At 58.7% G+C, this 9,675-nt stretch overlaps 1 protein-coding gene across 25 annotated transcripts in view; it reads left to right on the top strand.

Moving 5' to 3' along the window:
• The first annotated feature begins 3,459 nt into the window (after window positions 1-3,459).
• JAKMIP3 (Janus kinase and microtubule interacting protein 3) overlaps window positions 3,460-9,675 on the top strand; it is a 114,365-nt gene continuing 108,149 nt past the window's right edge. For all 25 annotated transcript variants that reach the window (XM_078435013.2, XM_078435012.2, XM_078435010.2 and 22 more), the window contains exon 1: window positions 3,460-3,533. The gene's annotated coding sequence lies outside the window, so the exon portion shown is untranslated. The remainder of the gene's footprint in view (window positions 3,534-9,675) is intronic.

Raw genomic sequence — 9,675 nt, 5'->3', positions numbered from 1 at the left:
TGAACTAGAATTGGAAGGCGTCTCTCAGAATGCTCTCTGTTCAGCCCATGCCCACTTCCAGGTTGGGGCTGGATTTAATCCAGGCTGGGAAGTAACAGAAACTCACAACAGGGTGATGGTGCTCCAAATTCTGGTCTTTCCCCCCAATCTACCTGCTACCATTTACCTTCCAGAATTCTTAAATAGCTACTCCATGCTTTCTGTTCAGATTTTATGGCTGCATTTAGGACAGAAATGGGGGGGGGGGGGCAGTGTGCTCACTCCATTTTATCTAGAACCAGAACTCTCTGTTCATGAGTGTTTTTTCAACCCTGTCTGAGTTTCCAATTTTTATTTTGAGACAGAGAGAGAGAGAGTGAGAGACACACACACAGAGAATCTCAAGCAGGCCCCACGCTCATTGTGGCTCAATGCAGGGCTCCTGATTGACCCTGGGATCATTACGTGAGCTGAGATCAAGAGTCGGATGCTTAACCGACTGAGCCACCCAGGCACTCCTATGTTTTGTTTTGTTTTTAATTTGCTGCTAGAGACACTGAACTGGCACAATATTTTTTTAAAGTTTATTTATTTATTTTTGAGAGAGAGAACAGGGGAGGGGCAGAGAGAGAGGAAGAGAGAATCCCAAGCAGGCTCCACGCTGTCAGTGCAGAGCCGACGTGGGGCTTGATGTCACAAACTATGAGATCATGACCTGAGTCAAAACCAAGAGTTGGATGCTTAACCAATGAGCCACCCCGCTGCCTCTGAACCGGTACAATTTTATGTTGTAAACGGTTGTTATGCTTTATATAATCTTCATATCCATGTTTACCTTTTGTTTTGAAAAACATTCAAATATATAGAGAAGTTGTGATTATAGCGACTGTACTCATGCTGTTCCCTTACCCAGGACTGCTCATTTCATGGTGGCACCACTACCAGTGGTGGCAACAGCCACTCCAAGGCTTCCCCGGGATTCAGGCGCCTGCCCTGACAATGTCTGCCTTAAGGCCTCGGGGAGGGGAGAGCCTTTATGCCATGCTGGGGGAAACAGCAGGTGTGTGGGAGGGGTGCACATGATAAATCCCCTCCATCTTGCCTGTCTCCCTCAGCCTTTAGATGAGAAGCCCCCTAAGGGCCTATTCGGCCCATGTGACCAAAATAGCAAACTCTAAATTTAGTGAGCAGAAGCGGACTTGAGTCACTATCCTAGAAGTCACCGCCGTCACACGACGGTCAGACCTGAATCAGTTCACAGACACCACATCCTTTTAATTAAGGAGAGGTTGGGTGTCCCTGGGGAAGGATCCTGTGCTGACACCGTGAGTATTCGCAAAGTTTCCTCCTGGCCTTTCAGAAAAGGACCTGTAGCCACACTCCCCAGATCGTGCACAAGGGAAAGGAAAACACTAGACCTTTAGGGGATCATTGCAACTGAGCCTGAACCCGCACTCATCAGGACAGAGGCCTCACCAGAAACCAGCCCCTGCCAGCACCCAGATCTTGGACTTCCAGCTCCAGAACAAGAGAATACACGGGTTGTTAAAGCCCCCCAGTCGGTAGGATTTTGTTGTGGCCGCCTGAGCAGGCTGAGAAGAGATTGTTCTCAAGTAACATGTAAATAGGCTGCCTGAGCAGGTAGCTGACCCCCTCACCTTCCCTCCACTGGCTTCTTTAGATTTATGACCAGCTCCCTAAAACCCACTGACTGATGGCTGAGAAACGGAGCCTGCTGTGCGCATGATTCTGTGTGCGGTGACGCTCTTGGCTGGGGCACTGCTGGAACGGGCCCCAGTTGGGGGTGGGGGTGGTGATGGTGGAGGGGAGCCCACCCAGTGGGTGACTGCAAGCAGCATGTTTGGTTTTCCACTTTCCTTGGAAGGAGAGTGAGCTGACATATTCCCCTACGCTGATGATCAGGGACCGAGAAGGAACCACTTCGGAGGATGGGGTCAAGGGGGTCTGGATGGACCTTTTGGAGCGGGCTCAGGTCTGGGAATATCCGTGTTCCACACGCATGCCCGGCAGGTGGGGAGACACCTGTTCTGCGCAGCCAGCCGCTCCCCCTGTCGCAGACACCTGTTCTGCGCAGCCAGCCGCTCCCCCTGTCGGCACACACCGCTCACGGAAGGAGCCCCAGTCGTAGCGTGATGGCGATTCCACACGGGCTTGATGACCTCGCTCATCCCCAGCCCAGGCTACTGCCGCGCCTCCCGCTCAGTCTGAGACCAGCAGCTGAGACCAACCAGAGCCACGCCACGCGCCCCCGTGACCCGCCAGCCCCCTGGGAGCACAGTGGTTCCGTGGGACCTCATTGGAGTAAAGGCTCATCCCGGGGTAGTTTTTCCTTCCCTGCTCACCAGGTCTCCACCAGGAGCGCCATCCGGAGACTTACAGAGCGCGTTCTCTTTCACACTGAGCCACTCACCAAGGAAGGGCAGCCGGGGGCTGCCACGGCGGGACTTCCAAGTCGTACTCCGTGTCCATCATCCGGATGGCAGAGAATGTTGGAATGGGCCAGTTGAAGGTGCCCCAGGGTGTCCGGTGGTGGGAGAACAACTCTTCACGTGAGCTTCTGTGCTAGCAAACGTGTTCTTAGCCAACAATCCCCGGACGGTTCCGGGTTTCCTGCGGCCAAAGTGCCTGGGTCTGGGAGGAAGGGAGGAGGGGCATATGCACCTGTGAGGGTCACCAGGCATCATCCGCTTGCAAACACGTTTGCTCTCACGCGCCGAACTTTGGGGTCTGCTGATTTCCAAGTCTGGGTGTGGGAGAAGGAATGTCCTTCCCAGGGGCCACTGTGCCCCGCGAGTCGGTTTTCATACAATCCTTACCCTGCCCTGCCACACCTATCAGCCCAGGGAGCCCCTCCGGCAACTTTAAGAGGCGGGCACTTTTCCGGGGGGCCCCCCAGACCCGGAGCCTGAAGAAGTGGGGGTGCTGGGACCCTGAGGCCAGCAGCCCCAGAGCCCGCGGCTTAACGATGGAATTGTGGGTCTGGTTCCGGAGCACGGAGAGGATTGTTCCACGCACGGCTCCAAAGAGCATTTCTCTCTCATCCGGGGCGTGGAAGGCAGCGTTTGGAGACGGAAGCCGGGAGTTAACGGCTAAAACACGCACGTGCAAGTCTTCCGGGCTGCGGGCTGCGCGGCGGCGAGGAGTGTGGGTGAGTGGCTCTGAGCGCGGACGCCCCCGGCCGCACGGGGTGGGTGGCGGTCAGTGCGGGCGCGGCCGAGGCGGGCCTCGCCCGCCCCCCCTCCGCCCTGCGCAGCACCCGGGTTATTTTCGGCAGCATCGTCGCCGGCTTTCCGTAGACGCAAACCCGCTCCCCGCCAGCCTGAGATGGCAGAGGAGGAAAAGAGGTGGGGTTGGGGTGTCGCGGGGCCGCGCCCGGCGGCGGCAGCGGGGAGTGTCGGGGGAGGGCCCTGGGTTTGGGGCGCCCGCCCGCCCGCCCGCGGTGACGCGCGCCCCCCGCCCGCCGCAGCGCCTCCGCAATGGCCGAGCCGGGCCGTCGGACGCCGCCCGGAGCCCGCCGCCCGCGGGGAGCCTCGGTGAGCAGCCGCCGGCCGCCCCCAGCCCCCCGCCCGCCGCCCCGCCGCCCCGCCGCCCCGCCGGGCCTCTGCGCTGCGCCGGCGCCTGGCACCGTGCGTCCCGGGGCCCCTGCGCCCTGCGCGGCGGGGTGGCGGTGGCCCCGCGCGCTCGTCCTGCCCCCTGCCCTGGGGGCGGCCGGCGGGTGGCCCGGGAGTGGCCCGGGGTGGGGTCCGGAGATGGCGGGGGGGGGGGGGGGGGGGGGGGAGTAAGGTGGGGGGGTGGCCCGGGGGAGGTTCGGGGTTGGCGGGGGGGGGGGGGGAGGTGGCAGAGTGACGTTCTGTTGGTCGGGGGGCCCGCGGCCGGGACGCCCCTGTCTGGAGCCAGGCTCCTCTCGGCTTCTCCAGGCGACCCCGCGGGCCACCTGTCTCAATCGCGCCCATTTCGCGGGAGCTCCCGGGAGCCGGCGGCAGGTGCACAGGCCTCTGTGCTGGCAGGGACGCCGGCCCCGGGTGGGCGGCACGCAGGTGCTCTCGTCCGGGTCCGCGCCACTTGGGCGTTTCCGCACCGCAGATTGAGCTGCCCCCACCCCCCTCGGTGTCTAGTGTTTTGCTTTCACGTGTTCCTGTTTCCGGGGGTGGCGGCAGGGCGGTCGGAGGCTCACGGTATCCGAAGCCTCGGAAGCCGCAGCGTGAAGGGCTCGACTGGGGTCAGGAGTAGGAGGGGAGGCTCGGGCTCCACACCTTTCCGAGAAAAGCCCTCCGGCCTGTCGCTTTGACCTTGTCTCTTGGAGAAGCAGGATTGTGGGCAGCGACTTCCTGCCGCACCTGAGGTTTTGGTTCAGCTTCACTTCCTGCAGAGGAAGGAGTGCGTGTTGTCTGCAAACACAGGGACCAGGGTGACCACTGGCAGGGCAGCCAGAAATCAGACGCACCCTCTCTGCCTTGGGTGCCACGGAGGGAGTGGGCAGCTGGTGGGCACTTCGGGGGGTGCAGAGGGCTCTCCCCGCCTTAGGGTGGTGGAGGGGAGAAGGCACCAGGCGGTGTGTCTGCCCGGGGTTTAGGATTAGAAGGAGGGACGCCCCCCGCCCCTTTCCTGCCTTTCTGAAAGCGGATCTGCATCCCTGAGTTAAGACTTGCTTTGGCCGCTGTCTGCAGTGTCCCCCTCCCCCCCCCCCCCCATTAACGGCTCACAGACCTGTTTACCTTCTTGTAAACTTCGGTAACAAGGAGTATTATGCCCCCTTTCGAAGCGTTTCCGGGACAGGTCAGCAGAACACTGACGTGCTTTCAGAAGCAAGAACCCTGGCCCAGCCCAGTCGATCTCAGGCTCCACTGGGGACCTGCTGTGGCGCTCACGCCCCATCCAGGGGCCGCCTGGGCAGCGGCTGCTCTGTGGGGTACAGAACAGCACCACCAACTGGCCGCAGCGGGTTGGGGTCCCGGCCACTAATGGGGAAGGGAGTAAGCAGTCCTTACCACACCTGCTTTTTCCCAAAAAGACTATGGTTGGAAAGAAGGAGCTTTTATAACGGTGCCTGTCGGTTGGGGGCTGATGAAGTTATGATTTCAAGTCCAAATAGGATTTTCAAGCAGACTGATGCATCGTACATGCTGTTGTTTCGGAACTTTATGTGTGCTGAAAATATTTACACAGGCGTGACTGGCATTTATTATCAGTACTGATGGTGGCCGCTGAGAACCGGGCCCACGGGGGAGGGTGAAGGGATGGACTGGTAGCAGGGGGTCAGTGCAGATGCCCGGGGCCACGGCGTGTTCCTGCAGCCACCCTGTCCCACGTGCCTGAGGCCCCAGGAACCAGTGTGCAGGGTCTGCCTTTCCCAGGGGCAGCTGGTGACATCATGACCAACGTGTTCCAGGGTCTGGGCTTTCAGCACGAGCAGTTTGCTTTCATGATGCAAGATCTAAGAGGTTGTGAACGATGGCATAGCAACAAAAAAACTGTTATAAAAAAGAGGAAATAGGATAAAAAAAACCTCACCTGTTACACAGCCTGCTCTATGGCAGGCTCCGTTCTGATTTCTGTGTGTTAAGGTATGTGGGCATGACTTTGAGAGAAGGGATGGGCGGCAGGAGGCCTGGGAGAGGCTGGAGGATGCCGGTGACCCACCTTGAGGAGGGTGGAGGGAACCAGGCTGGGGCCACATCCTCAAGGAACCTGCAAAGGACAAAATGACAGTATCGCAAAGAATCATCGAGAAGTGAGGAGCCCGAGACCCGGAGACGGGAAGGGTCTTGTCCTAAGTTAGGATCTGTGACTCTTAGTCCTGGCACATAAGAGCCCTCCCCTGGGCCCCGGATCGCACCCCAGACCTGTGTCCCGGTCTCTGCCCTGCTCCTCCCTGGGGTCTCCGTGCCCTTCCTCCACGCTTCCCGCCAGGGCTCGGCCTGGACCGCGGGGTCGTCAGTCAGGGTGCTGTGCCACGGTCCAGAGCAGAGTGATGAGGCCTTGTCCCTGGCCAGACTTCCTGCTGAAGGTTACCTGCCATGCCTTGCCCTCCTCCCTCCCCTCCGTGGTGAGCCCAGGCTGGGTCCCCAGAGTCCCCTCCCTCTGCGCTCTGCCCGGGGAAGTGAGCCCAGGCCCTCAGCATCCGTGAGCGCGGAAGGATGTCGGGCTGGGAGGGCCGCCACCAGGCTTAACTTCCCTTTAACGACCCGGGGGCTGAGCACCCATTCTGTCCTCTCTCTCTGGTTTGACGGTTCCTCTGTGGCTGAAATTTACATGGGTCATTACAATATTGGAGATAATTAGCAAAAACGGGCTTCACCAGCTTCACGTAGTTGGTCCTATCAACAGCCTTTCCTCTTGGGAAGCTTTATGGCCGTTTATTCTTTTTTAAAATTTTTTTTTAATGTTTATCTATTTTTGAGACAGAGAGAGACAGAGCATGAACAGGGGAGGGGCAGAGAGAGAGGGAGACACAGAATCCAAAGCAGGCTCCAGGCTCTGAGCTGTCGGCACAGAGCCCGACGCGGGGTTCGAACTCACGGACCGCGAGATCGTGACCTGAGCCGAAGTCGGACGCTCAACCGACTGAGCCACCCAGGCGCCCCTGGTCGTTTATTCTTAAGGTGGCTGCGCCTGTGCCTCTGCTGATCAATGTGTTGCGGGTTTCTGGGGTTGTTTTCAAGTCCGTACTGTGTTACACACGGCCTTTGTATGGAATCTTTTGCATTATAAACAGGGAGTCTGCTGGTCTGCGGTTTCTAATCCAGGCTTTTCCGGGTTGGGCTCCTTGGTGTGAAAGTGCAGGGACGATACGGATGGTTCCGGGAGGAGAACGGGGCTGGGTTCTCTTGGCCCCAAAGCACATCTTTATGGAGCATCCGGAGGCCCAAGGTTCTCTCCACTCAGTTTCTGGAGCTCAGGCTGTGGGGAGCGGCCAGAGGCCAGCAGAAGGCAGAAGGTTCCTTTTTTTTTTTTTTTTTTTAAGAGAGTGAGCGAATGGGGGAGAGGGGCACAGAGAGAGAGAGAGGGAGACAGACTCTTAAGCAAACTCCATGCTCAGCACAGAGTTCGAAGCAAGCAGGGCTTGATCCCACAACCCTGGAATCACGACCTGAGCCGAAATCAAGAGGTGGGTGCTCACCCAGACGCCCCAGAGGGTGGAATGTTCTTGCCTGGCCCGGGGAGTGAGGAAGAAGTCTCGAGGCAGGGCTCTCCCTGTGGCCAGCCCAGACTCCAGGGAGACCTCCTGTCCACCTGCCCTGGGCTGACCTCTGGGCTGGTTTCCCTCCAGATCTGGGTTGAGATCCTGGGGGCAGAATGAAGAAATGGAGGGAAGGACGCCAGGAGGCAAAGTCAAGCTGAGTCTCTTTTCCCTTCGAGCGACAAAGACCTTCCCTCCTGCGCTGTCCGCCCACAGCTGAGCTCAGCGCGGCCATGCAGTGTGGGGAGAGGGCTGGACAGCAGAGACCCACCTGGGGACTCAGGAGGATACTCGTGAGGTGAAGCTGTGGCCTGGATACTGTGCCCGGGGACCGCCGGGACCCCCTGCGTCACTCAGCGCCGTCCCTTCCTGGCCCCGCCTCATGGCCTGATGCCACCAGACTTTCCTGCCCACAAAACATGAAATCAGTCACCTTGTCTGGGACAGGCACCGTGGCCCTCAGTTGGGGAGGTCGGTGAACAGGGACAGACGTGGTCTCTGCCCTCCGGGAGTGGTCAGCAGCCAGACGGACGTGCCTTAAGCCACCGTGAAAACACATACTGTTTCTGCTGTGACCAAAATCACCAAGGTGTTTCCCAGTTCCCCCAGAGCCTGTGACCTGGCCTTCTGCTGGCTGGAGGTCCAAGAGGCAGCTCAGGCCACAGCCATCCGAGGGGAGGAGCAGGCCAGCCCTGGGGCCCGGAGGAAGCCAGTGAGGGTACAGGGGGGACCCGCGGGCCAGGAGCAGGCTGGGCAGGATGCTGTGGCCGGGGGCGCTTGCTGCGAGGCTGGGCTGCTAGGGCAGCTGGACCCTCAGAGCTGAGGGGCTTATCAACATGCGTGGAAGACAGAGGTCAGGTTCGTGGGTTTGTTCTGTTTTGTTTTCTTAAAGTGTATTCATTTTTGAGAGAGAGACACAGTGTGAGCAGGGGAGGGGCAGAGAGAGAGAGGGAGACACAGAATCCAAAGCGGGCTCCAGGCTCCGAGCTGTCAGCACAAAGCCCGACGCGGGGCTTGAACTCATGAACTGTGAGATCATGACCTGAGCCACCCGTGCACCCCTCTTCTGTTTCGTTTTTATAAATCGTGGTAAAATACTCATCACATAAAATTGACCATCTCAGCCACGTTCAAGGGTGCGTTCAGGGGCGTTGAGCACACTCGCCTTGCTGTAGGGGTCACCACCGTCCATCTCCAGAACTTTGTCACCTTGCAGAACTGAACTCTGTCTGATGAAATAGTAACCCCCGTCCCCCTCCCCCGCCCCTGCACTCACCCTTCTGCTTTCTGTCCCCACGAGTGTGACTCCTCTAGGTTCCTCTGGGGACCTCACGTAAGTGGAGTCGGACGGTGTTTGTCCTTTTGTGACTGGCTTGTTTCACTGAGAACAACGTCCTCATGGCTCATCCACGTTGTGGCACGTGGCCGGATTTCTCTCCTGGTCAAGGCTGGATAATATCCCATTGTGTGCGTGGACCACATTTTGTTCACCGTCGGTGGACGCTTGGATTGCTTCCAGGTTTTAGGTATGGTGGGTAACGCTGCCGTGCACCCGCGTGTGCAAGTATTTCTTCGAGGCCCTGCTTTCTGTTCTTTTGGGTGCACACCCAGAAGTGGGATGGCCGGACCACGTGGCAATTCTGTGTTCACACTTAAAGGAACCTGCGTACTGTTCTCCACGGCGGCTGCACTGGTTTGCGTTCCTGCCAACAGCGCATGAGGGTCTCGACTTCTGCACATCCTCGCCAACACCTGGTTTTCTTTTTCATTTATATATGGAGAGAGAGAGAGAGAGAGAGAGACAGAGAGAGAGAGGTGAGGCGGTGTCTCGTTGAAGTTTCGATTTGCGTTTCCCATTAGTGATATTAAGTATCTTTTTACGTGCTTATTTCTTAAAAGCTTTATTTTAAACTAGTTCCAGACCTACAGGAAAACTGCAAAAATGGCACGGGGCCCCGTTTACCCCTCATCCGGTTTCCCTAGCGTTGACGTCTTCCGCAACCATCCTGCGTAACCGAAACCGGGGCGTTGATAGTGGTGCCGCAGTACAGACCTTATTCAGACCTCCCTACCCACCCACGTCCCTCTTCTGCCCTGGGGTCCCACCCCCGACCCCACGTTGCGTGTGGGTGTTGCGTCTGCCTGGTCTCCTCTAGCCGGTGACAAGTCCTCAGTCTTGCCTGTCCTCTTCCGACGTCGACGCCTCCGCAGGCTACTGAGGAGCGACGTTGTAAAAATACCCAGAATCGGAGTTTTTCTCATGATCGGAACACGGTTATGTGTCTTTGGCAAGGAGCCCGCGGCCGCGCGGGCGTCCTCTCCTCCGCGTCCTGCGTCCGAGTTGTCCGTGTCTGTCTCCCGCTCGTGGTGAGCCTGGCCTGGGTGTCCGGGGGCCGGGGCTTCCCCGCCGTGGCCGGGCGGTATCCTGGGGAGATACTTCGAGGCGTGCGGACCCTGCTTCTTGAATCCCCCCTCGCTAGCCTCGCCTCCTCCGT

Source organism: Panthera onca, chromosome D2 (assembly GCF_046562875.1).
Source record: "Panthera onca isolate mPanOnc1 chromosome D2, mPanOnc1 haplotype 2, whole genome shotgun sequence".
Taxonomy (NCBI): Eukaryota; Metazoa; Chordata; class Mammalia; order Carnivora; family Felidae; genus Panthera; species Panthera onca.
Note: the sequence above shows the minus strand (reverse complement) of the source record. Positions and strands in the feature narration are given on the sequence as shown.